The sequence below is a fragment of the Gallus gallus genome, chromosome 1 (genome assembly GCF_016699485.2).
Source record: "Gallus gallus isolate bGalGal1 chromosome 1, bGalGal1.mat.broiler.GRCg7b, whole genome shotgun sequence".
NCBI classification, from domain to species: domain Eukaryota; kingdom Metazoa; phylum Chordata; class Aves; order Galliformes; family Phasianidae; genus Gallus; species Gallus gallus.
Window position 1 is genome coordinate 189270286 of NC_052532.1, and position 25995 is coordinate 189296280.

Below are 25995 nucleotides of genomic sequence, written 5' to 3' on the forward strand. Positions count from 1 at the left end.
CTGCAGTCAGAAACCCAACCCTCTAAGAGCTTCCCCTGAGAACACTAAGAAACTCCACTGAAACCAAAATGAGCAGATTGCTTCTTGAAAAGGACCCTTGACTGATGCTACTCATGTTCTTGGTTATGTTGACTATGTACAGTGTCAAGCAGAGCTCAGAGAATTTGCATCACTTAATTCCATTGACATCTATCTCCAACTGAATTCCAGTGCTGAATTCCCCAGAGCCAGCTCTATTACAATGCAGCCTCCTCATCTGGAAGCTTTTAGTTGTAGTTATTGTTTTAACTACCTACAGCAGAGAATGTGCAGTGGTTAAACCCAAGCAATTATATACACAAATGAATAAAACTGAGCACTTTTGAGATACATTTTACTCAGAATTTCTCATTCCACTCCTAAGCTGAATATCCTCTGCTGCTTGTAAAATCAAGAAAGACCTACGAAGGATTAGACCTTTGCATGTATTTTGTTTCCAACACGAGGAACAGAGCAGCATCTAATAGTATGTTGCATTTATGAGCACACTCTCTGCTCCATTTGCCAAATTTGTTCCTTTCATGCACTGACTGTTTGATAATCCTTTAAATGCTGTTTCTCTGCCTATTTCTCCGAGTACAGAAAAAAAAAAAATTACTGTTTTCAATTGGCAGATGATCATTTTCTACTATAACGTTCTGTCTGGCTCTTCCCTGCCAAAAAGTTATGTTGGCTATTGTCAACGTCAAGGATACTATATGTCTAACCTGTCATTCCAACCCATTTTTCCACTGAAGGACTTACTGACAGCACATCATTATGATTATCGGTGTATATATGGCCTTGTTTCATACCCATCATGACTACTGAATTCAAATCTGAGAATGCTGAGAAACAGCATGCAGTGTCACTTTATTGATCCATTCCATAAAAAAAAGAGATTTAATATATAGCAAATAGTTTTCACTGCTATGCACCAGAGCTTTCTGTACTCAAGACTCACTGTTATAAAGGTTTTCTCTCATTTAAAAGTGTAGTTCATGTGTGTGTACTTAAAAGAAGAAAATATATTTGCTGCTGAAGTCTCCAATCACTTTTGACACCAAGAAAAGCAGACACACAATCACCAGATTTATGGCCAACTGGAAAGTAACTTCACCAAAAACGTTGACTGTCAGCTACCATGGGACTTCACAGCAAACCTGAAGGTGAGCAGATCTGAGGTATGTCAGATCTAAAAAAAAAAAAAAATGTTGAATTCCAAAGCTAAGGACTTCTTTCCAAGATGTTTTCCCTAGACACTATATTTTATATGAAGCACAATTTGGACATCAGTGCCTTAGTCGGTCTCAGCTGTAACCAAAAGGTAAAAGCTCTTGGGGAGCAGATATCTCCTACTCAGTGATATGCTTCAGCCCTAAAATACGAGCTCTGATCAGAAATTACTAACAGGCCAGCACACTTCTTGGAGGTGTGGTGTAGTGTGTTTTCAGCAGAGTATACCGCTAACCCTACAGCTGGCGGTTACCTGCACCTTGGGTAACCAGGGGGAGTGAAGGCACAGCACTCCGAGAGCACACAGCAGCTACTCACTGCAAGACGAGAGGCATGGATGACAGCATCAAACTCAGCCCCAGATAAAACAACTGGGCTCTCCAGACCACAGAGAATTTAAAATATGTTTCTTAGTCACTGCTGCTTTTCCTTCAGCAGCACTCCCAGACTATGAGCACAAAGGAGCGGCAGGCACGCACCCGGAATAGATGGAATTTGTGCCACGTCCTCTGGCTCCTTTCGATTCACTTGGCCTTGGTCTTATCTGGATCAAACTTCAGGAAGCTGGTTTCATCTGTGACCAAGCTTCCATACCACTGCCTGCAGACTGAACTAGTTGGTTGCTTAATTTATTTTGTCATAACAAAGAGTGATTCTGGAGCACCGTTGCCCACAAGAGCCATATGCCCATATCATAACTTTCTCCTTTTAGGGTTGCTTTTCCTGTCCTAATTTATACTTCCTCAGTTACAGTACATACATTTACATGGTTAATGCTCAGATTGCTGAGATTACACCATAGTGATGCATGCAATATAAATGCCTAGACAGATGGATGCAGTATCACAGATTTCTGAAAGGAGGAGAACTTGCAAAGCCAGAAGCTCACACTTCAAGAAATATCATTTGCTAGCACAGGGGTCACTGAAAATAGATCTGAATGTTTAAAAAGCAGTGAAATATTCTTAAATAAAGCACTGCTGACACAGGTATAAGCTCATTCCTAGAAACAGGAAATCTGTTACGCTGGCAGGAAATGATCTTCTGGAGAAATTCAGAATTTTTTTTTGTTTTTCAAATTTCAGATTTATAAAGAATGCTGCAAATCTGTTCTGCAAAGAAAGCCTGTGGCAAAAGCCACGTTGCTAATTGCCTTCATCTTTGAATAAAATGATGGTGCTAAAAGGGAAGTACCTTATTAATTAAGTCAGCATCGGTCCAGCAGCTTTGATATCTCATAGAACAGATAATTTCTAAGTAAGAAGCAGCAACATAAGTTTAAATCAGTACAGGGTAAACAGTTTGGACCGATAACAGATGAAGGTCTCTGTCAGTGTCTCCTTCCAATTCCTAATAATACAGCAACAAGACAACAGGTGCTGCTGCTGAGCCCTTCTGATATTCCGATAAAGCAAACTTGCCTCTGCAGCCGAGGGAGAAAAAAGAAAGAGAGGGACAGGAGCCGCACCTGTTCCCTTTGATAATGCCACTGCTGATAAAACTGTCACTCCCGACCACCTGTCTCTGCTGAGGAGGGGCACAGGTACTGCACGGCAGTGCTGACAGTTCAGGCTGGAAATGTGTGCCACCACGTTCGTTTCTGCTTAAAGCAAACAGAAAATATTTGGCTGGCTGACTGATCGTTAAGGCTACCGACAAGATAATACGGGTAGATATTAAACGAGCTTGCTTAAAAAGACAGAGAGATCATAACGAAGCAATCGGTAATTAGGAACTAAAGCTGATGAAATTCAGAAAGTACTGCACATATTATAGGAAATACAGCTTTCCTGCCCTGCTGCGCTGCATCATGCTTCCCACAGTTTGTTTCAAAGTCTCTCTTTGCCTTTCATCTTACACATATTTCAGAACCGTTGATATGCAAGATGGGGAATCATTCATTTTCATGGGATCTCGAGCGTGTTACCACAAAAACAGAGTCTCCCATCTAACTGGTCACCTCACTAAAAAACTCCATGCTACATTCCTTGCAGCTCCTTCTTGCACACAAAAGATCCAGTGCTGAACCTGAAAAGCCACATGTGCGTGCAAGCAAAGAATTACTAAATGCTTCTAATTCAGATTTTCCTTTCCTCCCCCCCCTCCCTGCCTCTCGTTACAAAAGCTAAAGCTATCACTCTCCTTAACTGCTAATAAAAAGCCGTTTAATGACAGGTAAATTTGCTGCTTCGTAGCTTCTTTGAACACCCACCACGCTCACGGAGGAAAGTAACTTTAGCCAGAAAAGAGATCCTCGCAGCACTATGGTGAATAATTCATCGCTGCGTTTTTCTTTTCATCTCATTTTGTGCCAGTAACACACACAACTGAAAATATTGTAAAAGCTAAAAACAACCCCAGACAAGGACTTCCAGCAGCAAAACACAAAGAAAACTCGCAGGCAGGTTTCCCCAGCTTATATAATAGCAGCTTTAGGTCGACAGAACCCACATCACTCACCGAGGGCAGAATTCACTTGAACAAAAGCAGAGCCCAGGCACCAAACGCAGCTTCGCAGGACTGTTAATGCGAGATGCTCCTGTCTGCTGTTCGGTTCACACTTGCCTTTATAACTAAGCCAACCAACAACATTCGGTTGCTGAACCTGATGAATTATAAAACGGTAGCTCCCAGACTCTCATATTTTACATCACAGGGGGTGGTCATCCAGCATACACGCTGCCTGTGTACATATATCCTGCTATAACTCATCCTGATAAACACATCAGCGCTGGCAGCAGTGACAGTAATTGGTGCTCAGGATGTACAAGCACAAACCAATAGAGCACACTCCCACCTTCTGCTCCGTGCTACATCTCCACCTGTCAATCACTGCACCTTGTTAAGGTGGAATGATCAACTGCGCTTCAAGGGGAGAAGCCAAACTTGGGGGAGAAACCATCCACCCAAACTGAAATCTGCACTTAAATACCTCTTAACATGCAGTAAATGCAGCTCTGATCTCTAGACACAGTCCTTCTCTTTTTCCATTAATTTCTTTTAAAAAAAATTCTTCATAAAAATCTTCCCTTCTTAAAGATACAGTTCTTGTTTAGTGACTAACACACAGTTCACAACTTCCTCTACCATGAATGGGAACTATTCAGGCGAATTCCACAGACTTTAACAAGGATAACCTCAAAGCAATATTCCAGGCAGAATGACAGCTAAACGCAGTACACTTATTAGGTGAAATTATGTGTACATTTTAAAAGCCTCTTATGTTGATAGCTTTTAGAAATATCCTCTAAGTTATAAATATGTTTTTATAATGCTTTTTACTTCTCTAATGCTTTTTTCCCTTATATTCTTTGTTTTTAAAATAAATGTACGCATGCAAAATAACAGACTCAGACAGCTAAAACTCAGATCCATTAATACAATCAATTAAACTGAATAATTTCAAGCAATATTAATTACAGCAACAGCAATCACAGCTGCTGCACATGCAACAAATTGAAGTTCACAATTAGCCCCAACAAGCAAAACTGGTGACAATATTGGACATACACAATCACTGAAAAGACTTCCTTATAGACTTGTAGAACTTTTTGAGTTGGAAGGGACCCTTAGAGGCCATCCAGTTCCACTTGCCTGCAATGAACAGGGACACCTACAGCTCCACCAGGTTTGTGGGAAGGCTTTTTTAATGGAGCAGGTGTTCCTTTAGAGCAGGGCTACAGTAATCTTGTCCGCATTTCACACAAACTCAAGGCTATTTGTACAGGTGCAGGGACTGAATAAGCACACTTTATTTCTGATGATTTTCTATTTCTGCATCCTGGGGGATGACACTCAGAGCCTGAACTCCAACTCCCTTCTGTCCTCATCCTGCAAAGATCTCCCAACATTTGGCACCATGGCGCACGGTTGTGCTTTGGGAGGTGAGCACCATTGAACGAGCGGCTGTGCACTGCCCGAATGCTTCTCCATGAACAACTGGGCTGAGGAATGCAAATACAGCCTGTGCATGGCAGCCTGAGGCAGAAACCCAACCCTTCTCACCATCTGGAATGCCTGATGTGCGTCACAATGTGGGAACATGGTGTTACATTTCACGCATAGCAAAAGCAAGTCCTATATATATCCCTTTTCTCCTGGCCTCAGCTGCTTGCCCCCCTCATTCATCTCTTTGTGTTCAACACTTTCACTATCTGAGAAAAAAAAAAAATCACTGGAAGCCACAGGCAGGACAAGTGTTTCTTCACGTGCTACTGGCTTTTACTATCAGTGGTTTAATGAGGAAAAGGCTGTAAATAATTTGATGGTGGAAATGGGGAAGACATATCTGGGTTTAGTCAGAGCAATAGTTTTCATGTCTTTAGCTTTCATAGAATCAAAGAACTGCTTGAGTTGGAAGGGACCCTTCAAAAGTCATCTAGTCCAACCCCCATGCAATGAACAGGGACATCTACAGATCCATTAGGAGCTCAGAGCTCTGCCCATCCTGACCCTGAGCATCTTCATGGACAGGGCATCCACCGTAGAAGGAAGGGCAGCTGAGATTCAATAACGGGCTTCCCCACTGATGCTGGCTGAGAGTAATCCAGAATGTTTATAAAAGAATTCTGAGTGGCAGGGACTGGCTCAATGAGAAGGAGCAAAAATATCTGTGGCACTGGATTTGGTTTTGCAGATTGTAATCCTATTCTTGCAGATTTACATGTTTCACATGCAAATTATGGAGGTTCACTACAATGTCTGAAGTGCAAGAGATTGTTGTCTTGTGCATGAATCAGGGTTTTCTGACTTATTTTTCATGAAAGACAGGCTTCATGAATTCTGCCAGAGTGCCCCTAAATTGCATTTATTTTCCTTTTTGCTTTGTCTTAACTATTCAGGTTTGAAGAAAATTACCAAAAATCCACATAAACATGACAGTGACTTATAATAACTTGATGAAGACCTAAGCAATGTTTGGTTGAATCTCCTTGACCAATATAATATTCACCCTAAAATTCAGTGCAGGCTTACTGAATTATAGGTTTGTAAAACTGACCAATATCTCAGCAATGTATCACTGCAATATTTCAAAGCTGTGTGTAGGTGGCATGCACAAGCTGCAGTCTGTGGTATTACACAAGAACCACAATACCAAAAAATGTTGCTACCTCATTTCACACTTATTTTCAATTTTTATTTAGCTATCCTGGCTTCCATGTTATTTTCCATGGAAAGTATTTCCTACCTGCTCATTCCATAATATTCAGCAGTGTGAAGCTCTATACAAGGTAAGCCGCATAGAGCCTGCTACCTTACTGAATGGATTTACTCATCTCACAACACGTCCTCCAGGCTCTGTTCATACGTTCCAGTGCATTGAAGTGAGATTTGAAAGTTGAATTTTCTCACTTCACTGACAGGTGTGTGAATATTCCATATGGTTGACAGATTTATGTGTACCTACATATATAATTGGTATTTTTAAGGCATTTGTAACAAATACATTTGGTATTGACTTCAAGGTTCTTTGCTTTAAGCTGCAAACTAGACATGATTTAAAGATGAAAAAAAGACAAAAGTATTTCCATTTGCTGCCAAAACATAACTTTAATTCTTACATAGTCATTCAGATTGTATTGACTACACATCATAGATATCCCATTTGCTAGTTAAGAGAGAACAGAGAACACTGGGGAAAAGTCAAAGCATTCATCTAGAATAACAAGAATTAGCCTTTTCAGCTCAAGAAGCAGCTAAGGAAACTTCAAATGAAGAGTAACTACAGGCATATCTGACACCACAAGAATCATGAATTAGGCAGTTCAGTAAGCACACAATCCAATCTAGCAAAAATAGACCTCTAGGATCTCTGCAGAATGGACCACAAGTTCCAGATGAATCAATGAACACCAACAGAGACAATTTCCAGGCTACCCTGGATGGTAAGGATCAATACACTTGTCAGTAATTCTTGCCATATGCCTTAAGAAGCCATCATGTAAACTGAAAGGGTATTTTATTTAGTAACCTGTATTTAGGGATTGTGCTCTTCAATTCCTCAACTGAGTTTTTTTTTTTCTTTTTTTTTTTTTTTTCCAGATTTAAACTGGAGAAAGCAAATGCTTTTTCATATGCTAGCCTGTTGATGGCACTGTCAGAGAGTATCACTAAAGTGATAAGCCCAGTAGGATTTACAAAAGGACTTGTCATTTATCAGACAGTAGCATCCAGAAGCATAACAATAACAAGAAAAAGAAGCTCTCCAATGATCAGGGTGTGTAATAAAGCTTTGTTTCCTACAGATGCTTTTCCTTTGATTACAGATCTAACTCATTTCTCTGCCTCAACCTGCAACAGTTCACAACATTTCCTGGGACCTTTACAAGACAAAAATCAGAACTTGGGTGGCTGCAGCCCACTGACCAGTTTGCTGCTCACCTTTCTGCCAGAAAAAGCACTAACTTACACATCTTTCCCCACCCCATCTCAAAACTGCCATGAGACAGTAGAAGCTTAGTTAACTCTGAGACTTCCCATTTTTTCAAATCAAAACCAGCTGAACACACACACATTTCTTGTATTACATCTGATAAAGGTAACCACTTGTTATGCAGAAGTTCAGCACCTTATACCCTTTGAGGATTAGTAGGGTGAGATAGCACCATCACTGTATCTTTTGAGTACAGAAACCTCTCAGGCTGCTGATTTCAGCAAAGAATACTGAGACTTTATGAATTCCACAAGCTCCTCCACTGTCTGTAGTCTAAATCCACTGATAATTTGTCCTTTTAGAAAGATATGGCAAAACAGTACCACACATTGACTCAGACAGATTTCTTTGCTGTAACCTACGTACATCATGTGTTGTAAAATAAACAGCAGTGACAACGTAAATTAACTTAATTGCCACAGCAAGGTGATAGAGAAATTCATTTCCTCTCTGTGTAGCACACTTGAAATTCCATTTAAGAACAGTTTTTAAATAGAGTTTGAGTTCCTAAGATTAATTCTCAAGAGTACAAATGAATAAAACCATATATATAGATTAATTAATAAATTAGCTTGTAAAGAGCTTTGAAGATGTAAAAGATTATTTCTATAATAATATTTTTCTAAATTACAATCCTTTTCTTCCTCAAGTGACATCTTTTTTTGCTTCAAGTGCAGAGTGCAAGCTCAAGACCTCTTTTTGGAAAAAGAAAGGAGGAAAAAAGGGAATTAAAAAAGATATGCAGATAGGTCTGACTGAAGATACACCCAAGAGAGTGATTCCAGTTGACCAAGGGCAATGAGAAGAACTTGCTTTGCTAGTTAGGAGGCTGAACTCTCTTAGTGATGGCTTAAGCAATAGCCTTGAGACTATGAATGATCTCATCAGTAATAAAGAAGAGCTGCTAAAAGGAAGGCAGGCCAGATGGTCCTGGAGCCTCTGGAGAGGCTGCCTGGATTTGATTTGAAAAGCCTTTTATAGCACCCCATGAACCTGGAATGCTACAGCAGCTCATTTGAAAGCCAGTGGATTTTCTAGTAGCAGTTTGACATCTCATACAAATGCTGCTTATCTGTATGGCTTAGATCACTTCAACTGGTTAAAATAACAAAGACAACAAGTTCAGCATCCAGAACTGTTCCTTCCCCCTCCTCCCTCCCCCCCTCCCCCAGTAACTACAAGTTTCCCATTGTTTTCTTTCTACTGTTTCATTGTAGTCTAAAGCTTCATATTTGGGTCCAAAAGAAATCACCAAGGACTTACTAATTCCAATAGCCGGAAAAATATCATAGAACCATAGGACAGTTTGAGTTGTAAGGGACCCTTAGAGGTGATCTAATCTAGCTCCCCTGCAATGAACAGGGACATCTACAGCAAGATCAGGTTGTAGAGTATCTCCATTTTCTTCAGGTAGAACATCAAATTCAGTAGCAAATCAGACAGGCATATTTTATACAAATGGAAGGTCTCACAGTCAACTCCTTACATGCTGGGTACAATAAGCAAATTAGCTAACAGCTTCAGATGGCATAGGATGGTGGAGCAACATGCAGATCCTCCTGCAATTCGCAGTCTAACTGTGTGTGCACTCTCTGGTGGGAGGAGTAGGTGGCTGATTTGGGGAAGAAGCAAAGTACAGGAATGATACACTTGATTCCTCTGAGGATGGTGACGAAAATCTGTCAGCTTGGCATAGTCCTTCAGGTTACCTACAGCAATTACTGACGGATGGGAAAAAAACAACAGACGTCCCAGTAAGGGGCACACTGTGTGGCAGGGAGAGAGCAGAAGAGCCCTACTGAAGAAGCCCATGGCAGTGCTGCAAGGCAACTGTCCATGCTACTCATGAAAATGGACATGGTAAGAGCACATAGAACAGTATCACGAGAAGACTTTAAAACTTAGGTTTGTATTTGTTGCAAAAAAAAAAAAACAAACCAACAACAACAACAAAAAAAACCCACCAAAAAAACAACAACAACAAAAAAACCAAACAACCCCAAAAACAAAACCACATGAAAACAGGCAGCACAGCCTGAGAATGCCTTCTGCACTATCACAATGAGCTAGCAGAGGAATTGGTGCACACACACACACACTTTTAGAATAAGTTTTCCCCTCCTACAGTTTTCTTTCAGGAAAGATTTGAAGCCTGGATGACTAAGTACAATGCAGATGGCAAAGCAGTGTAGAGCTACCCATGCTAGCTCCAAATGAAACAGCTTAGATGACACCAAGAGTGAATTTAACCTACTTATATTGAATTCCATGGTTATGCTGTTCATGAAGCCTGAACAGTTTAAGTCTGTGATGCAGATGAGCCAAGGAAGGACAGCAGGTGATACTCAAGCTAGGTCTGTGCCAGCCATTCTTACAAAATTTACCTCTGCAGATTTTTTTGCCATTACTTGTGAATGTGTCAAGAATGCACCTCCCAGTGAGGAAGAATGCATGCAACTGCAGGAGCATCAGAATGAAGAACTGTCCAGAAAACAAAGGCAAAAATAACTGCTGTGTTGGGATATGGCAAATCCTTCTTCAGCTCAGCAGGAATCATCTGTAGTCTTACATATTTTGTAAGACAGCTGAAACTACAGAATTAATTGTCTTGGCTCTAAGTCAGGTCGAGTAATTCAGCTCTCACCAGAATGCCTTTTGTAAATTATGGGCAAGGAGGTTCTAGTGAATCTGCTTTGAGGGGACTTTCATGCTTGGTGTATTCCTATGCTTTCTGGGCACTTGGAAGGCATAAATTGGAAAGATACTCCATCTACAGGGCATTAGTTACTATTAATAGGAAGCTTTCTTCATCCCATCACACATGCAGTCTATACGAGGCAACTGACTTCCACGGCCTCTTAAGTTCATCTGGCTATGTCCGGACAAACTACCATTTTGTGAGGTTTGTATCTGATGGGACACAGAAACCAGGACACTGATTAGTTGCCCTGTTCTTGAACTACTTATAGCTCAGGGATTAATTAGGAATGGAGAGTGCTCTAAGACTTTTAACTGAAGAACTGAAGAATTAAAGGAGGTGAAATATAAATACCTGCTCTTGGTCTTACTATAGCATCAGAGTCTGAATGAAACTTTACTCAAATAACTCAGACTATGTAGGTATAACAAGTACATTTAATTAATACTTCTTAATTTATATAATGAGATTTATCAGAAAATGATGAAGAACTAAACAGAGAGACTGTACATGTAAAATCTGAGGATGAGAAGTGTAAACACTTTGTAGCTGCCTACTCCTTCACCCTGACTAGCTTTCTCCTAGATGTCTGTACTGAAAACAAATCATATGAAAAATTAAGGCCAAAGGGAGAAGTTAAGACAAGCAGGAAATTAATTGCCTTTTCTTTTTTGTGCTTATATAATACTCCACAGCCTTTTTGAGAAGAGAACATAGGAAAAAATTTTCCTATTTTCCAATCTGAACTACTATTTTCCATCCATTCTTCATTGAACCTACCTCACTACATGAAGTTGTTATTATCCATGTGCACTGGCATTTAACACTGTTGAATACCACACAAATAGACATGGCTTGATTGAGCTGATCCAGCACTGTGCAAAATCTTTTAACTCTCAGGCCTTCCTGGAGAGGCAGTTGATGTGCTGTGCCTGTCAGTGTTCAAGAGGCACTTTGACAATGCTCTTACTAATATTCTTTAACTTTTTGTTAGTCCTGAGGAAGACAGGCAGTTGGACTAGATGATCTCTGAACGTCTCTTCCAATTGAACTATTAAATTCTATTCTAAACAGATAACACTCCCACAGAACTTGGTATCACCTATGAACTTCCCGAGGATGCACTCGATCCCCTCATTGAGATACTTGATCAAAACATTGAACAAAACTGGCCCAAGCGTACATTCAGTTTTTCAGTCAGTACATCTATCCAAGTCATAAGCAGATAGTTTAGTGAGAAGAATAGTGTGGCAGATGGTGTCAGACATTTTACTGAAAGCCAGGTAAACAATATTACAGAATTGCAGGAGTTGGAAGGGACCTCAGGAAATCATTGAGTCCAACCTCCCTGCAAAAGCAGGTTCCCTACAATAGGTCAGATGGGTCTTGAATATCTCCAGAGAAGGAGATTGCACAACTTCTCTGGGCAACGTGTTCCAGTGCTCTGTCACCTCTTACCATAAAGAAGTTCCTCTGCATTTTGTTTACTTTTAATCATAATTAGGAAAAAGAAATTATTCACCATTTCTGATTATCATCATACTGCATAGCAGAGAGTCAAGTGTCAATTTGAGGTACATAAGAGGAAGCAATTCAAGAGCTCTTTAGCTGACCATGGGTTCAAATTAAAGGAACTTTTCCAGCTTCAGTACTCAGAGAATGCTTGTGAGCATTTCAAGTGTAAGTTTTGGGGGAATAACCAGAAGTGACCTCCTTAAATAAGAAAAATAAAAACAAAATGCCTGAGATCAGGCAGGAAGTGGGCAATCCATATTACCTTGTGTTGCTACCAAACAAGGTACAATGCATAAAAAAGGAGTAAGATGATAAAAATGGGCTAATTCTGATGCAAACGATATCAACATTATGAAGAAAACACTACCTACAATCCAACATGCAGAGCCAGGGGCAGTTTTACAAACATGGCTCCTAATGGAAATTTTAGCCAGATTCAGGTTTTAATAGAGATGATACGTTCTGTGTGTGACCTTATGGATACCCTGCTGTTCTGTTATAAAGCAATAAAAAACGATGTACCTGAAAGCACTCCTGAAGGTGTAGGCATGCAAAAATTAATTAGATTGTACCAAGAAGCTACAAGGGAAAAATAATATTTTACTTTTTTGCCACTACACTTCATCGCTTTCTTTTTCAGGAAGCATATTTTTGGATTTCAGTTCATACACATTGAAATAACAAAGTGCTGTTGAAAAATGCAGATCCTGGGTGTGCTGAAACTGGTTTCTTCTCTATATTAGGTTTGCTTCTCTTTTTTTTTTTTTTTTGTTTTTTCTTTTCTCGGGAGTCTTTTCTGTTATCTTGCTATCAAAAATTAATAATCACACAGTACTTAGCAGATACTCTCTATCTATAGATTATTTATTAACATTATGCTGTTACTACTTGCAGTAGTTTTGCATAATCATACATTATTTGTTTCCTGCCTATTGAGGTGTAAATATTAGTGCTATGTATCTTGGGCAAATATTCACATGCAGTACATTAATTATAAAAATATCAGAAACTACTAAGTTCACATAGACTTTGGATGGAAATCAAATGCTGCAAGTAATCACAAGATGAATCATTTAATTGTATATGCATATTTCTTGTAAAGTTTTTTGAGGTACATGCTTGTCTTAGAAACCTAAGCATCATCATCTTGAAAGTCAAATAACTACCAGCGGTTTTCTTCCTGTAAGATAATTCCCACACCAGTACTACACAAAATGAAGAACTTTTACACTCTGCTTTGTTTGCAGTTAATTTTCAAATAAGCGTCTGGATTTAAACTACAACCTTGTTGACTCAAGAAGATTTGGGGAAAGTTAATGCAATGAACGAAATATAAGAAATTGATGTACATAAAAGTTAAAGCATGCTAAGACTTATGAAATAACTTTAGGATCTTCCTTCAAATGAAACTACCTCAAATTAAGGTCACTTCTTTTTCTGGTATGATTAAATCCGCTTGGGAGCTTAATATGCATTAATTTTACACAATGCTTTCTGTAAATAATTGATCTCCTTTTAGTTCCTTCATAAACTTGGTCAACAAAGTTAATGACTTCCTGTGGGAAAGAAACCTCAACTGTAGCCAGAAACTGTTTTTGACCTTTCTAACAACAACACAACACCACCACCACCAAAACACTTCTTCCTTCTTCTTGCATCATAGTAATTAAAGAGAAGCAGCCTATATCCAATTCATTATAAGAAAAAGTGTCGGAGGAACAAATTATGGAAAAACTCAGATCTCAGATTAGTCCTTAATATCGTACTGAAGAAATGCCATCTTATAGGATATAGTCACTGATGACAGAATTAACACACATGCTTTACAACTGAGGAAATATCATTTTGAAAAACTCATCTTTTTCTTTGAAGTAATGCTACTACTACTGAGTGCCTTGTTAACTTAAAACTAATGAATCGTTTAATCAATGTGATAAATATTATTGATGCTGAAGCTTACAGTATTTTCCCCATTATCTTCTATATTTGAGGACTCTTTAATTATAATTGAGAAGCAATCTACAGCGTGAAGACGTACTGTGTGTACCAAACATTACTAGGATGAGGATAATTTTGTTCTCTGCTTAGTAAGCCCATCCGAAACTTGATGAAAGACTCATGGATATAATATTACCAATGGAATTTAAATTTTGTAGCTTCATGCCAACATATGAAATGAGAAAAATGATAACACTACTCTGATTACAGATTCTCCAGTTCTCTATTTCCAGAGATCTTTGATTCTAACCATAATCTATGAATCATGGATATTTTGCATTCTGATGCATTTTAAATAAATTTTCAGGCCCCTGTGGAAGGCTAGAAAATCAAACTAGACAGAGAAAGTTAATTTCCCACAGTGCTGATGTTTTGGAAATTTCTTAAGTATCAGACTTGTAGATTTGAAAAATCACAGCTAAAGCCCAGGCAGTATGTGGTGTGCATGTCCAGCTGAGAGTCAGACCCCAAGCACTGCCCAGTGTACAGGACAAAGTAAGGAGCTAGGCAGGAGAACGAAGATGCAAGGAAACACAACCCCAGCTGAGCTATGCAGGAAGTTTGGCAAAATATCATCCTACCAAAACACTTTTCCCTTCAGTACTTTCATGAAAGATAAGCAGATTAGACAGGTTAATGTAGGTACTCAGATTCTACTAATGCACATTAGTGCCATCAAATAAATAATAATTATTAGAAAAAATATGACTGTTTTCTGCACAGGAAAGTATACCCTCAATGACTGCCCCAGGAGTTAAAAGTCTAGATAGACTAAAACATCCAGGCCTAAGATATTATGTTGCTGATAGCTCCTAAATCAGTGTTTTATGGAATAAGGTATTCAGTTTGTTGTTGTTGTTTTTTTTTCCCTCTGTAACATGAAAATGGTTGTTAATACCCAGACTCAGCACTGTCACTGAATGTTTTCTCCCATTACATGACAAACATCCTTTCCAAGAACATCAAGTATTTTGTTAATGGAATATATGTGGAGTATGAAACCCTGCAGTTGGCCTTTCACCATGTCTATTTTGTTCATTTAGTCATGACTGCACTGTTTAGACATGACTATACTGTTTTAACATACTATTATTACTACAATAATGCTATTGTAAGAAAGAAAACTAAAATAAATATCTCATGGATGAATTATCCACAGCCAAAATTAGCATCTAGGGCTTTAGGACAGAAAGAGGAAAGGTCAGCATGGTTTCTTTGCTATTTTAGTCATGATACTTGTACAAGTCCTAACCATTTTGGCAAACACAAACTACCCATTTCAGTTAGTTATCGCATATATCAGAAAGCAAGACAATTAACAGGCAATTTTTTCAACATATTTTAGGCAAGATTTCTAACTCCTCTTAACTTCACAGTTTTCTGGTAGCATTCAAAAACGAACTCTTCCTACAGAAAATGTGGTTATCTCTTTGTTCCACTGCTGAATTCAACTAGCTAGCCAAGGCCAGCTACAACCCTCTTCTGCCTCCAGGAATAATCAGCTTTTCTGGGATCTTCAGTTCAGAGCAAGAAATATTTTGATATGAGTCTTTAAAAGTGCATTTTTAGGTTAAAACCAGCCGTTTCTTTTCCCCTAAAAAAAGCCCCCAACATTTATTTATTCATGTGATTATTTTATAGGAGAACTTTGATTTAAATATTCTCTGGAGAATTTTATTTCCAGGCACTGTACGTTACAAAATATGAACCAATATTTCAATAATGTTATGTACCCTAAGAAGGTTTATAAATAGCTTTCTAGCTAATCTGAAAGGGAATTTTCATGCACAGGGGTCTTTAAACCTTTCACATACACTTGTGTACGTAAATGAAGACACACTACCTTACACACATGCAATACTTGACATTCAATTTTCACTGAATGGATAGAGCCAGAGTCCTGCTACACATTAAATGTATTTGTACTCCTTGTGTAAAATAAGCCAGGTTTGGAAGGTGAATTTCCTACCGCTTTCATTAAGACATGATTTATCAGTATTCTAAAAGAAAATACAAAATTAGTGTCACCTTTCTACATGTCATTCACATGAATTGTTCTTCAAAAGACAAGTAACTGAAGCCTCTGGTGAACTAGTGTCAGTACAGTACCCAAACATTATTTACTTAGCTACAGGCTTGCACTGTGAACTTCACTGCAATATGCACTGTTTAATAATCAACTATATTTATTTGGTTGAAATGGAAACGTTCTATTTTGTAATCTGTACTTTCAGAAAGGATAATAAATGTGTTTACTGGACTTTAGTTTTGAAATTCTTATTCTGAGCCTTTCCCTGTGTCAACAAACTGCAAATGATATATATGGTATATTTCTTCAGTTTTAACTCTCAAAAATATAGAATCATGGGACTATAAAATCATCTAGGTTGTAAAAGACATTCGAGATCACTGGGCCCAAACATCAGCCACATCAAGTCCCATCATTACATCATTTCTCTTAGTGCCATGTTCAAATATCCTTACATATCTCCAGGAATGCTGACACTATCACTTCCCTAGGCAGCCTATTCCAATTCTTTACTACCCTTTCCACAAATAACTTCTTCCTAATGACCAATCTAAACCACCTGTGGTGCAAACTGGGACTGTTTCCTTGTGTCCCATCACTTGCCACCTGAGAAAAGAGACTGACACTCTCCTTTCTGCAACCTCCTTTCAGTTAGTTGTATATATACAAGGTCATAATCATACACAAGGGCTGCTCTGAAAGCAATGTCTCCTATTTTATTATGTTGACCTGTGACATCAGAGGTGGATGTTGGTGATATGGCAGTAGAGGTTGAAGTTTCCCACCAATATGCTGTAACATTTTGTTGCTGTGTGACAGATGCAGCAGAGGGGCAGTCTGACAAAATGGTGTCTGACATGGAAGCGCGTATGAAGCAAAGGTGTGGAACCGAATTCCTCCACATGGAAAAAATGGCACCTTGTGATGTTCACTGATATCTGCTGAATGTTTATAGAGACCAACCAGTCAATGTGAGCACAGTGAGGCGGTGGGTGGTGCATTTCAGGCATGGTGATAGAAACATGAAAGACAAACTACATTCTGGATGGCCATGCACAACTGTCATATCACGAAATGAAGAATGTCTCAGTGAGGTTATCTGTAAAAATTAACAGATAATGACCAGTGAATGTGTATGGAGCTGAATATCAGCTTCAATGCACTGGAAATGATAGCGGCAACTTTGGATTATCACAAAGTTTGAGCCAGGTGTGTCCCATAAATGCTACGTAGGATCAGAGAGAACACTATATAACAACTAAGGATGGAAGAGATGTCCCAGTTTGTCTTCTCCAGCCCCGCACTCAAAGCAGGGCTAGTTACAGCAGCTTGGTCAGGGCCTTGGCCAGATGAGTTTTGAATACACTCAAAAATTGACATAGCATTGCTTCTCTGAGCAATCTCTTCCAACATTTGACTGCTGTTACACTGAAGAAATGTTCTTAATAATGAATTGAAATTTGCTGTGATTGTTGTGCATTGCCTCCAACCCTGTCACTGTGTATCCCTGAGGTGAATCTCAATGGAAGATCTCTAGTAGCTGAACACAGTGACAAGAAGACCTCTTCCACTGAACACAAAACTTAAAGATTTATTTACTTAAAAAGCAAGTTCAGAGACATTTAAAATAAGAAAATGTATTGTTTTCTTTCCCTCCTAAATATTTTGTAGCTATGAAGCATTGTGGAGGAGAAAGATATTTAATGGCCTGTCTGTGAGTGCTGTTTCCCCCCTCACTGTCTCTCTCTGTTTTCTACCTTTTTTCTTCATCTGCTTCTTTACCCAAGAAAAGGGATACACACAGGACAGGAGAGGCACCACAAACATAGCTGCCCATCCAAGTGCTCCGTAAGTGGAAGAGTGCAATCCACAGCAGTTAAGTGAACTTGATCTCTCTGCATGAACAGGTATAGAACTATTCACAGAAAGTCTGTGCTAAGTAGCAGAATGGGAACAATTAGAAAAAACTGCTTCAGTTTCTAAGAATTGCTTTCAAAAAGCTGAACAGTAGAGGAAATAACCTTAGGTCAAAAAGGGCTTTTTGTTCCTACTGCTTAGTTCATCTGTTTTTTATCTCCCCATAGCTCATGAAACTGATTGATAGCATAAATTAATAATTGCAATAATGATTTGCATTAATTAAAAATGAAAAAGCTATGTAGATTTATGCAAGTAGGCACATTGTGCGGCATTCAATCAATAACAAATAGGCAAATTAGGGGTGACCCTCAAGTCCCTGGCAGGCTGCCAGTTCAAGAGCTGCAAAGACTGTGCAGTGCCAACAGGTTCTGAAGCACAAAACAGCATCTACCTGACTAGAGAACTGGACCTGAGAGTTCACTCCTAATGCTCTGGCAATGTGACTGCAGGGGAAAAATGTACTTAAAAAAATAAATCTTTAAACCACACACTCACATTCTGCACAACTTGAAGTTCTAATGATACAACAACTGCCTTTGGCTTCAAGTCAGTTTTGTCTTCACACTCACATGCTTTTGTAAGAAAGATGCAAATACTGCCAGGCATGGCTTAACCCTACAAGGACTTCTAGCTAGCTAGAGCTGTGGGGTAGATTTGAAAGACTTAGGCTTAGAAGGTGGAGGTTTTCTTCAAATGTTAACAACAATTCTTTTTATTTTTTATTTTTTATTTTTTTTTTATTAGAGAGACTTCAACAGCTGAGTTTATAATTAGTAACTTGGATATTACCAAGATGCTCCTCAGACGTTGAGGGAGCTGCCTTGGTGAGACTCACGTCCCTGTCACCAAATTGTAGTACTGTCCCAAAGCTTAACGTGGTTTGTGGAGCTTGTCCAGCACCTGGCCTAGCTCCTTGACCATGTCCAGCCATGCACTGGTGGCCTGGGCCACCCTGCTAACAGTTCAACAGCAATCATGTTGCAGTTGGGGAATACCACCAAACATTGTTTACTAGCATACATACAACGAAAGTGACTGTTCTAAGTTGAGAAGAAATTATGCAGGTATTATATACTGCTTTCCTGTGGCCCATGGGAGGAGAGGTTCCCCACTTTGAACCATTGCTGCTTCTAATTCAGGGCCTTCCTGAGAGGCAGACACACCATTCCAGTAATCCCATTCTCTCCTTTCTACTCTCTGAAACTCCTGGAGCCTCTGCACAAGCTGCAGGCTGCTATGCTCTTTCTGTGATACTTTTGCCTCTCAAATCTTGAAGTTTCTTTCCCAGGTTTTAGCACTTGCAGTCCCCCATTGTGCAGGAGTTCTCTCCAACTCATCCCAGGGGCTCTATCTAGTGTGGTCTTCTTAAATTAACTCAAGGCAATTTTGAACAACCAAGTAAAAACCCAACTAGCACACACAGGATGATGATGATTATCAACAATGTCAGAATTAAATCTTACTAAACTGATTCTCTATGATCTCATTAGAAGAAAGCTAGAATTTAGTATCTGTATCAAGGTGATATTTGTTTCTTCAAGACTGTCCTCACCCTACACTGATATAGGACAGTCATCTACCTCCTATACCTACTCAAATACAAAAGAAACCCCAACATTCTAGCACTTCCACAAACATAGAACAATAACTACAACATGTACTCGTGAATTAAGCACATAGGTATATCAAACATGTAGCTGAGAACTGACTCTAGAATGGTTGCTATCCCAAAACAGGGCCTAATGACATATTTAATTTCTCCCTTAGTCACTCTTGTTCCAACTCTGCTTTTGTTAACACGCCTACATTTTCTGTTACATTGCCTACCCTTAACTGAGGGCACAATTTCCACACTAAAACCCTCACGTCGTTAGTCTGGATTTATTACATTATTCCATATCATTGATAAGCACATCAAGCACTCAGATGAATTCTGAGAGTACTTATTTATAGGATAAAAACTGTTATTAATGTATTCCTTTAAAGCTCTGGTGAGAAATCAGTTATTTTCTACTTTTAAGTAAGTAACATAAATTTTGTTAGTCACACATTTGTACTCAAAAGCCGGTGGGCTGAATTTGCTGCTCAAACATCCCAGGACAGAGGAAAAATTGAGAAGAGAATTCTGTCTCTGTCCTTATTATATTTTTTTCTTTCTTTTTTCCCTCAAATAAACATTCAAGTTAAAAACTACAGCAGAACTCTTCTCCAGAGGAAAAAAAAAAAAAAAAAACAACCAAAGAAAACTGCTGGGGATTCTTACAGTATGAAGAAGTTGCTACCAAAAATGGTACTTTCTGTCACTGGGGAGTTCCTTCCAGTATTAGGGCCACAACTGCAGTTTCAGGCTATCGCCTTTATCTACAGTTTTCAAGCACATGGCAGAAAAGTAGGCATGCCTTCAGCTAGCATTGTAACTATTTCAGGTGATTTCTATCAGTTGATATAAATCAGAAAGTTTCCAGCAAAGGAAATTATAATTTAATTTTAAGATATCAAGGAAATACATCTGGCAGAACTAAGAGTAATACCAAGTGCTTTTTCATAGAATCATAGAATCACAGAATTGCTCAGGTTGGAAAAGACCTTAAAGATCATCGAGTCCAACCACAACCTAACCATACTACCCTAACTCTAACAACCCTCCGCTAAATCATGTCCCTGAACACTACATCAAAATGTTTTTTAAACACATCCAGGGATGGTGACTCAAGAACCTCCCTGGGGAGCCTATTCCAGTGCTTGACAAACCTTTTTGTAAAGAAGTGTTTCCTGATATCCAACCTAAACTTACCCTGGTGCAACCTGAGGCCATTTCTCCTTGTCCCATCACCTGTCACTGGTGAAAGGAAACCAATCCTGCTCTCGCTGTAAGCATCTTTCAGATCTTGGAAGAGAGCAATAAGGTCTTCCCTCAGCCTCCTTTTCCCCAGACTAAACAGCCCCAGTTCCTTCAGTCTCTCTTCATAAGGCATATTCTCCAAGCCCTTCACAAGCCTTGTTGCCCTTCTTTGGACCTGCTCCAGCACCTCCATGTCCCTTCTGTACTGCAGTGCCCAAAACTGAACACAGTACTTGAGCTGAGGCCTCACCAGTGCCAAGTACAGGGGTAGGATAACTTCCCTAGTCCTCACCTCACCACACCATTCCTGATACAAGCCAGGATACCATTGGCCTTCTTGGCCACCTGGGCACACTGCTGGCTCATATTCAGTCAACTGTCCATCAGTACACCAAGGTCCCTCTCCATCAGATAGCTTTCCAGCCACTCCTCCCCAAGCGTGTAGGGTTGCCTGGGGTTGTTGTGACCAAAATGCAGGACCTGACACTTGGCCCTATTGGAACTCATACAGTTAACCTTGGCCCATCAATCCATTCTATCCAGGTCCCTCTGTAATGCCTTTCTCCCCTCAGGCAGAGCAACACTCTCTCCCAACTTGGTGTTGTCTGCAAACTTACTGAGGGTGCACTCAATCCCCTCATCAAGATCGTCAATAAAGATGTTAAATAGAAGTGGGCCCAGTACCGAGCAATGGGAGACACCACTTGTGACCGTCTGCCAACTGGATTTAACTCCACTGACCACAACTCTTTAGGCCCAGACAAAGTCTATCTTTCAGTCTATCTTGCCCAAAAGGTTCTGAGCAATGGTATAGATCCATCATCATGTGAATATAATAAAACACTCAACACATACAGAGTGCAGGGAAATGTTCTCTAAATATTTCTATTCAGATTTTGGAAGAAACAGGATTATGCATTTTTTTCTTTGGAAAAGACATGAGACACCTGTAATTAGTACAGTGTTTATCAGTCAGTTAAAGGAAAAGTAAAAACCTAAACATTATTAACTGGCTGTTGAAGATTATATATAAACGGGAACGATTAATTAATGTCTAAGAGTTCTTGAAGTGACAGATGAGGATACATCTGGTGTACAGATTTTATGCCTGAGTGCATCTTGAAGTGCTGAAGGAAATCCAGCAGGCTGAAAGACTTGTGCTGAAGACGGACAAGAAAGATGACTGTGTCAAAGGCACAATGTCAGAGAAATGACAAAACATTAAAGATAGGAGAAGCATACTATTACCATGATTTTATTTAAAATATACCTCCTCAAAAAAGCCTCAATGTGACTTTAAAAAATGACCAATTTAAAAAAGGTCATTAAAGGTAATGGTGTTTTGTGAAGTACTTGAATTAAAACTTTAGTCTTTGCATCATAGTGGACCAGTAGAGCCAATACTCTCATGAGTAAATAGTTTGTGTCTCAAATGCACAAGATGATTCCTGAATGAAAATGTCTTCGGAGAGGTTTCAGAGGGATAAATATAAGACCACACATTCTTTGGTATTTTCACCAATGCTTTTGAAAGTCAAGCCTCTTTTCATAAGATCACAGAATCATTAAGATTGGCAAAGACCTCTAGGATCATCTAGTCCAAACACCAACCCATCCCCAACATGCCCACTGACCATGTCCCTCAGTGCCACATCTCCACAGCCCTTGAACACCTCCAGGTATGGTGACTCCATCACTTCCCTGGGCAGAAATACATATGACTAAATATGAGAACAGAACAAAGACTGGTAGAAAAGATAGTAGCAGTCAGAGAAAATCAGACATATTTAGAGAAAATCAGACATATTTCATGGTCTGGTTTGTTTGTTCTAGATAGATTAAATCTGTCTGAATATAAGCAACTTACATGATATTATGCTACAAAACATGGAAAGAAAGCCCTTGCTGCAAATGCTTGAAGAGTGACTTGAGTGATTCTGTGGTTAGACCAAGCAGAAAATAAGAATAACATGAAGACTAGAAATGTATATTTGAGCACTATACCACTGAAACAAATTAAGTAGTTCAAAAGTGATAATGAAATGCTGGGGAGTAAGGCAAAACAACTACAAAGAAGAAAACTGAAGAGCTGATGAAACTCTCACAAAGGTTTTTAGGTTGGCAAATTTTCATTTAGAAAGGCACAAAAAAAAGAGGAGGCTAAAAACTGGAAGACAGACAAGTACACATGGAAACAACACACACTTTTTACTATCTATTAAGATGTGTAACCATTGGAGGAAATTCGCATATAAATTGCTGACTTCTCTATTTCTCTGTGTCATGAAACTAAGACAGGATGAAGAATCCCTAAAAAGATCTCAAAGACGGTTTTCATCTTTGACTTTAATCTCATGGAAAACAGAGGTTTCTTACATCTATTTTCTGTGCTCATCAGCATGGTGCCAGTGTGAAAATTAAGAGCATATGATAGCTAAGTGTAACAGAATAGGTAATCTAACTCTATACCAGGGTCTTAAAGAATTATTAACTGAATTCAATGAAAGTTACAGCATTGCACTCAAGGATGGACTTTTGCCAACTTTCTGCATAAATAGTTAAAAAGAAGCCATAACTCTGTAGTAGTAGAATTCTCTAATATGGTGGTACCTAATACTGTATTTTCAATGTTTTCATAGATTTTCCCTCTTGCTCTTCCTTTAGAAGCTAGGATATTTTTGCAGGTCCTTCTCACCTCTTTACTTGTATCTGCCACTGTTTGGGTGCAGGTAATGACATCTGTGTGCCTAAATACATACTTTGTGGATCCCAGACCCTGACAGTTTGCAGTACAAATGAACATTTTTTTCTCTGGTAAAAAAGAAAAGATCTGGGAAAGAATGGAAAGTTAAATTTTTTCAAATTCAGCTATCACGTGTCAAACTCATGACAAAATGAAAGCAACAGGAACTGTAACAACACCATATAGTGGCAAAAGAAAGATTAGGAAATTATTTCTGAGTCAATGCCTACAATGGTAACCTTACTAATATGAACTAAGATACATTCTTAACACAATTTGTAAGATTTGAAATGCTTTGTAACATATTCCTCCTCTACATTTTTGCATCTGTGCGAATATCACTGATGGAATTTACTAAATATGGGTTTACAAAATATAGGTTTTATTTAAATTTCTGTGGACTTTTTTCATGTTTTAACAGTTGTCATGTCTCAGAAGCATTTGATTAAAACGGATTTCCTCAAAATTTGCTTTAAATCTCTCTTGCTAAATGAAACTAATCTAACGGTCGACAATTTTAGGCAAGAAGGCCCAAAAATATAATGTAGATGAGAATCGCTGGAATATATAAAGCATAAGAAAGTAGACAGAGAGCTTCCTCCCAGATTCACTTCCTTGAAGGCAATGGCACCGTCATCATAATGCTCTCTCAGGGTGAGTCCTTCATCTTCCCTGAGCACAAGTTTTGCTCTGTTTCTTGTATCATTCCTAGTCCCCTTCCTTTTTGTATCTCTGTACTTTAGTAACGATAATTTAGCCCTTGATCACCAAAGCATTTTGGGATCATGAAATAAAATACATTCAAGGTGTGTAGCTACTATTATGAGCTAATTAATGATACTTTAAGGAAGAGTAGGTAGACAAAAGCAATGTGGTTTGTTCTTTGCTCCAGTAAGGCTTGCAATATTAGGAGCAGTCACATGGAACCAAGATGTTTGCTTGTTACCAAGCAATGCACATCTCTTCTATCATCTAAAATTGGCAGTAATTCATATCAGAGCTCCACAGGGCTTCAGGATAAAGGTAGACTGCCAGAGTTGCCCCTGTGCTTGGAAAGGGAGTTAGATACAAAGTTCAGCCTTCTCATATATAGTTTGCTTTGAGTCAGACTGTTGTAGGCATTCTTGCAGAAAGAGGGGCTGAGAGACCTGGATGCGTTCATCCTGAAGGGGAAAATGCAAAGGGGAGAGCTTGTTGCTGTCAGCAGCTAACCTACTGGGATGGTCAAGAGGAAATGGAAAGAGGCCATCTTAAGAGAAGAATGGAGAAGGGCCATTTTTCAGATGTGCACAGTAAAAGCATGAGAGGCAAAACCCAAAAGTTTCAGCAATGAAAATTCTGACTAAACGTAGGGGAAAAAATGTTGCCATGAGGGTTGTGAAACACTGGAACAAGTTACCCAGAGAGACAGTGGATCTCCAAGGACAGAGATCTTCAGAGCACGTCTGGAGAAGGCTCTGACCAGCCTAGTGAGTTGGCCCTGCTTTGAATAGGGAGTTGGACAACATGTTTTCCAGAGGTTCCTTTCAAACTTAATTATTCTGCACTTAATTCCTTGCTAGTTTTTAGATCATCTCCTGTTGGTCTAACTCTACTCCTGTTAACTTCAGCTTACTGAATGTTTTTGGAAAACTTCATTCCTTTACATTAGCAATATATGGTTTTAAAGAAGAAACTTCAACACATTGGTTTTCTTTCTTTGTGCTTCCAGAAACTACTGTTACGTACCTTTCTTTCTGTTTGCATCAAGATTTTCAGCTAGAGAAGGAATTATTTCCACATATTTTAATTCTGCTATCAAGTAAATGGGTTGGTATTCAGCCTTTCAAAAGAGGTGATACCTGCCACTGACATGCCTTCAATTCACAGAAATCTGCTTCGTGCTCTACAGCAAATGTAAATTCTTCATGTTTTTAACAGAATAGTTTTTTTTTTTTTTCATTCCCCTTTAGCCACAACTTCACTCAGATGGACACATTCCGATCACTCAGGAAGGCATCACACAGCGTGACCTATGTTGCATGTGCTACTTATAAGGAAGGGCACTCCCTTCCCTGCTTTCTCTTTCCCATCTTGTTTGACAGGTCTCATGTTCCTAACACATCTTTTTTTCTTTTTTTTTTAAATATTTTTTCTTTTTTTAGTTTGCTTTTTTAAATTATTATTTTTTATTTTTAATGGTCAATTAGAAAGCTGAATTAGCCAGTACAGAGGCAGAAGAATGCCAGAGTGCTTCAAGGAAGCAAAGAAGAAAATAAACTCTTCAGCATCAGTGAGTACATCACATTGGCATGCACTGCTTAGCATAATCTCATCTTTAGGCTGTGATTTGATGATCCAGTGACTCCTACAATGTCTACAATTTAAACCATTTACAATGCCCTGATTATCAACAGATATAAAATAGCAGATTCTTAGATCATATGGATCTTGCTCTACAACTGCTTGTTCCCCATCACTGACCACGAAGGAAGTATAGAGACAAGATCTGGTTGCTTACCAGTTTACCAAGTACCACTTAAAATGCTCCAGCTATCCCACTTGGGCGCAGCTTCATTGAGTT

At 39.0% G+C, this 25995-nt stretch overlaps 1 protein-coding gene across 37 annotated transcripts in view; it reads right to left on the bottom strand.

Annotated features, from left to right (window-relative positions):
• Positions 1-25995, bottom strand: part of DLG2 (discs large MAGUK scaffold protein 2) — a 999237-nt gene that overhangs the window by 119850 nt on the left and 853392 nt on the right. For 2 of the 37 annotated variants that reach the window (XM_025146918.3, XM_004938918.5), the window contains exon 1: positions 3715-3795. The exons of the other annotated variants lie outside the window; for them this stretch is intronic. The gene's annotated coding sequence lies outside the window, so the exon portion shown is untranslated. Of the gene's footprint in view, positions 1-3714; positions 3796-25995 lie in introns of those variants that run through there. 37 annotated transcript variants of the gene reach the window in all.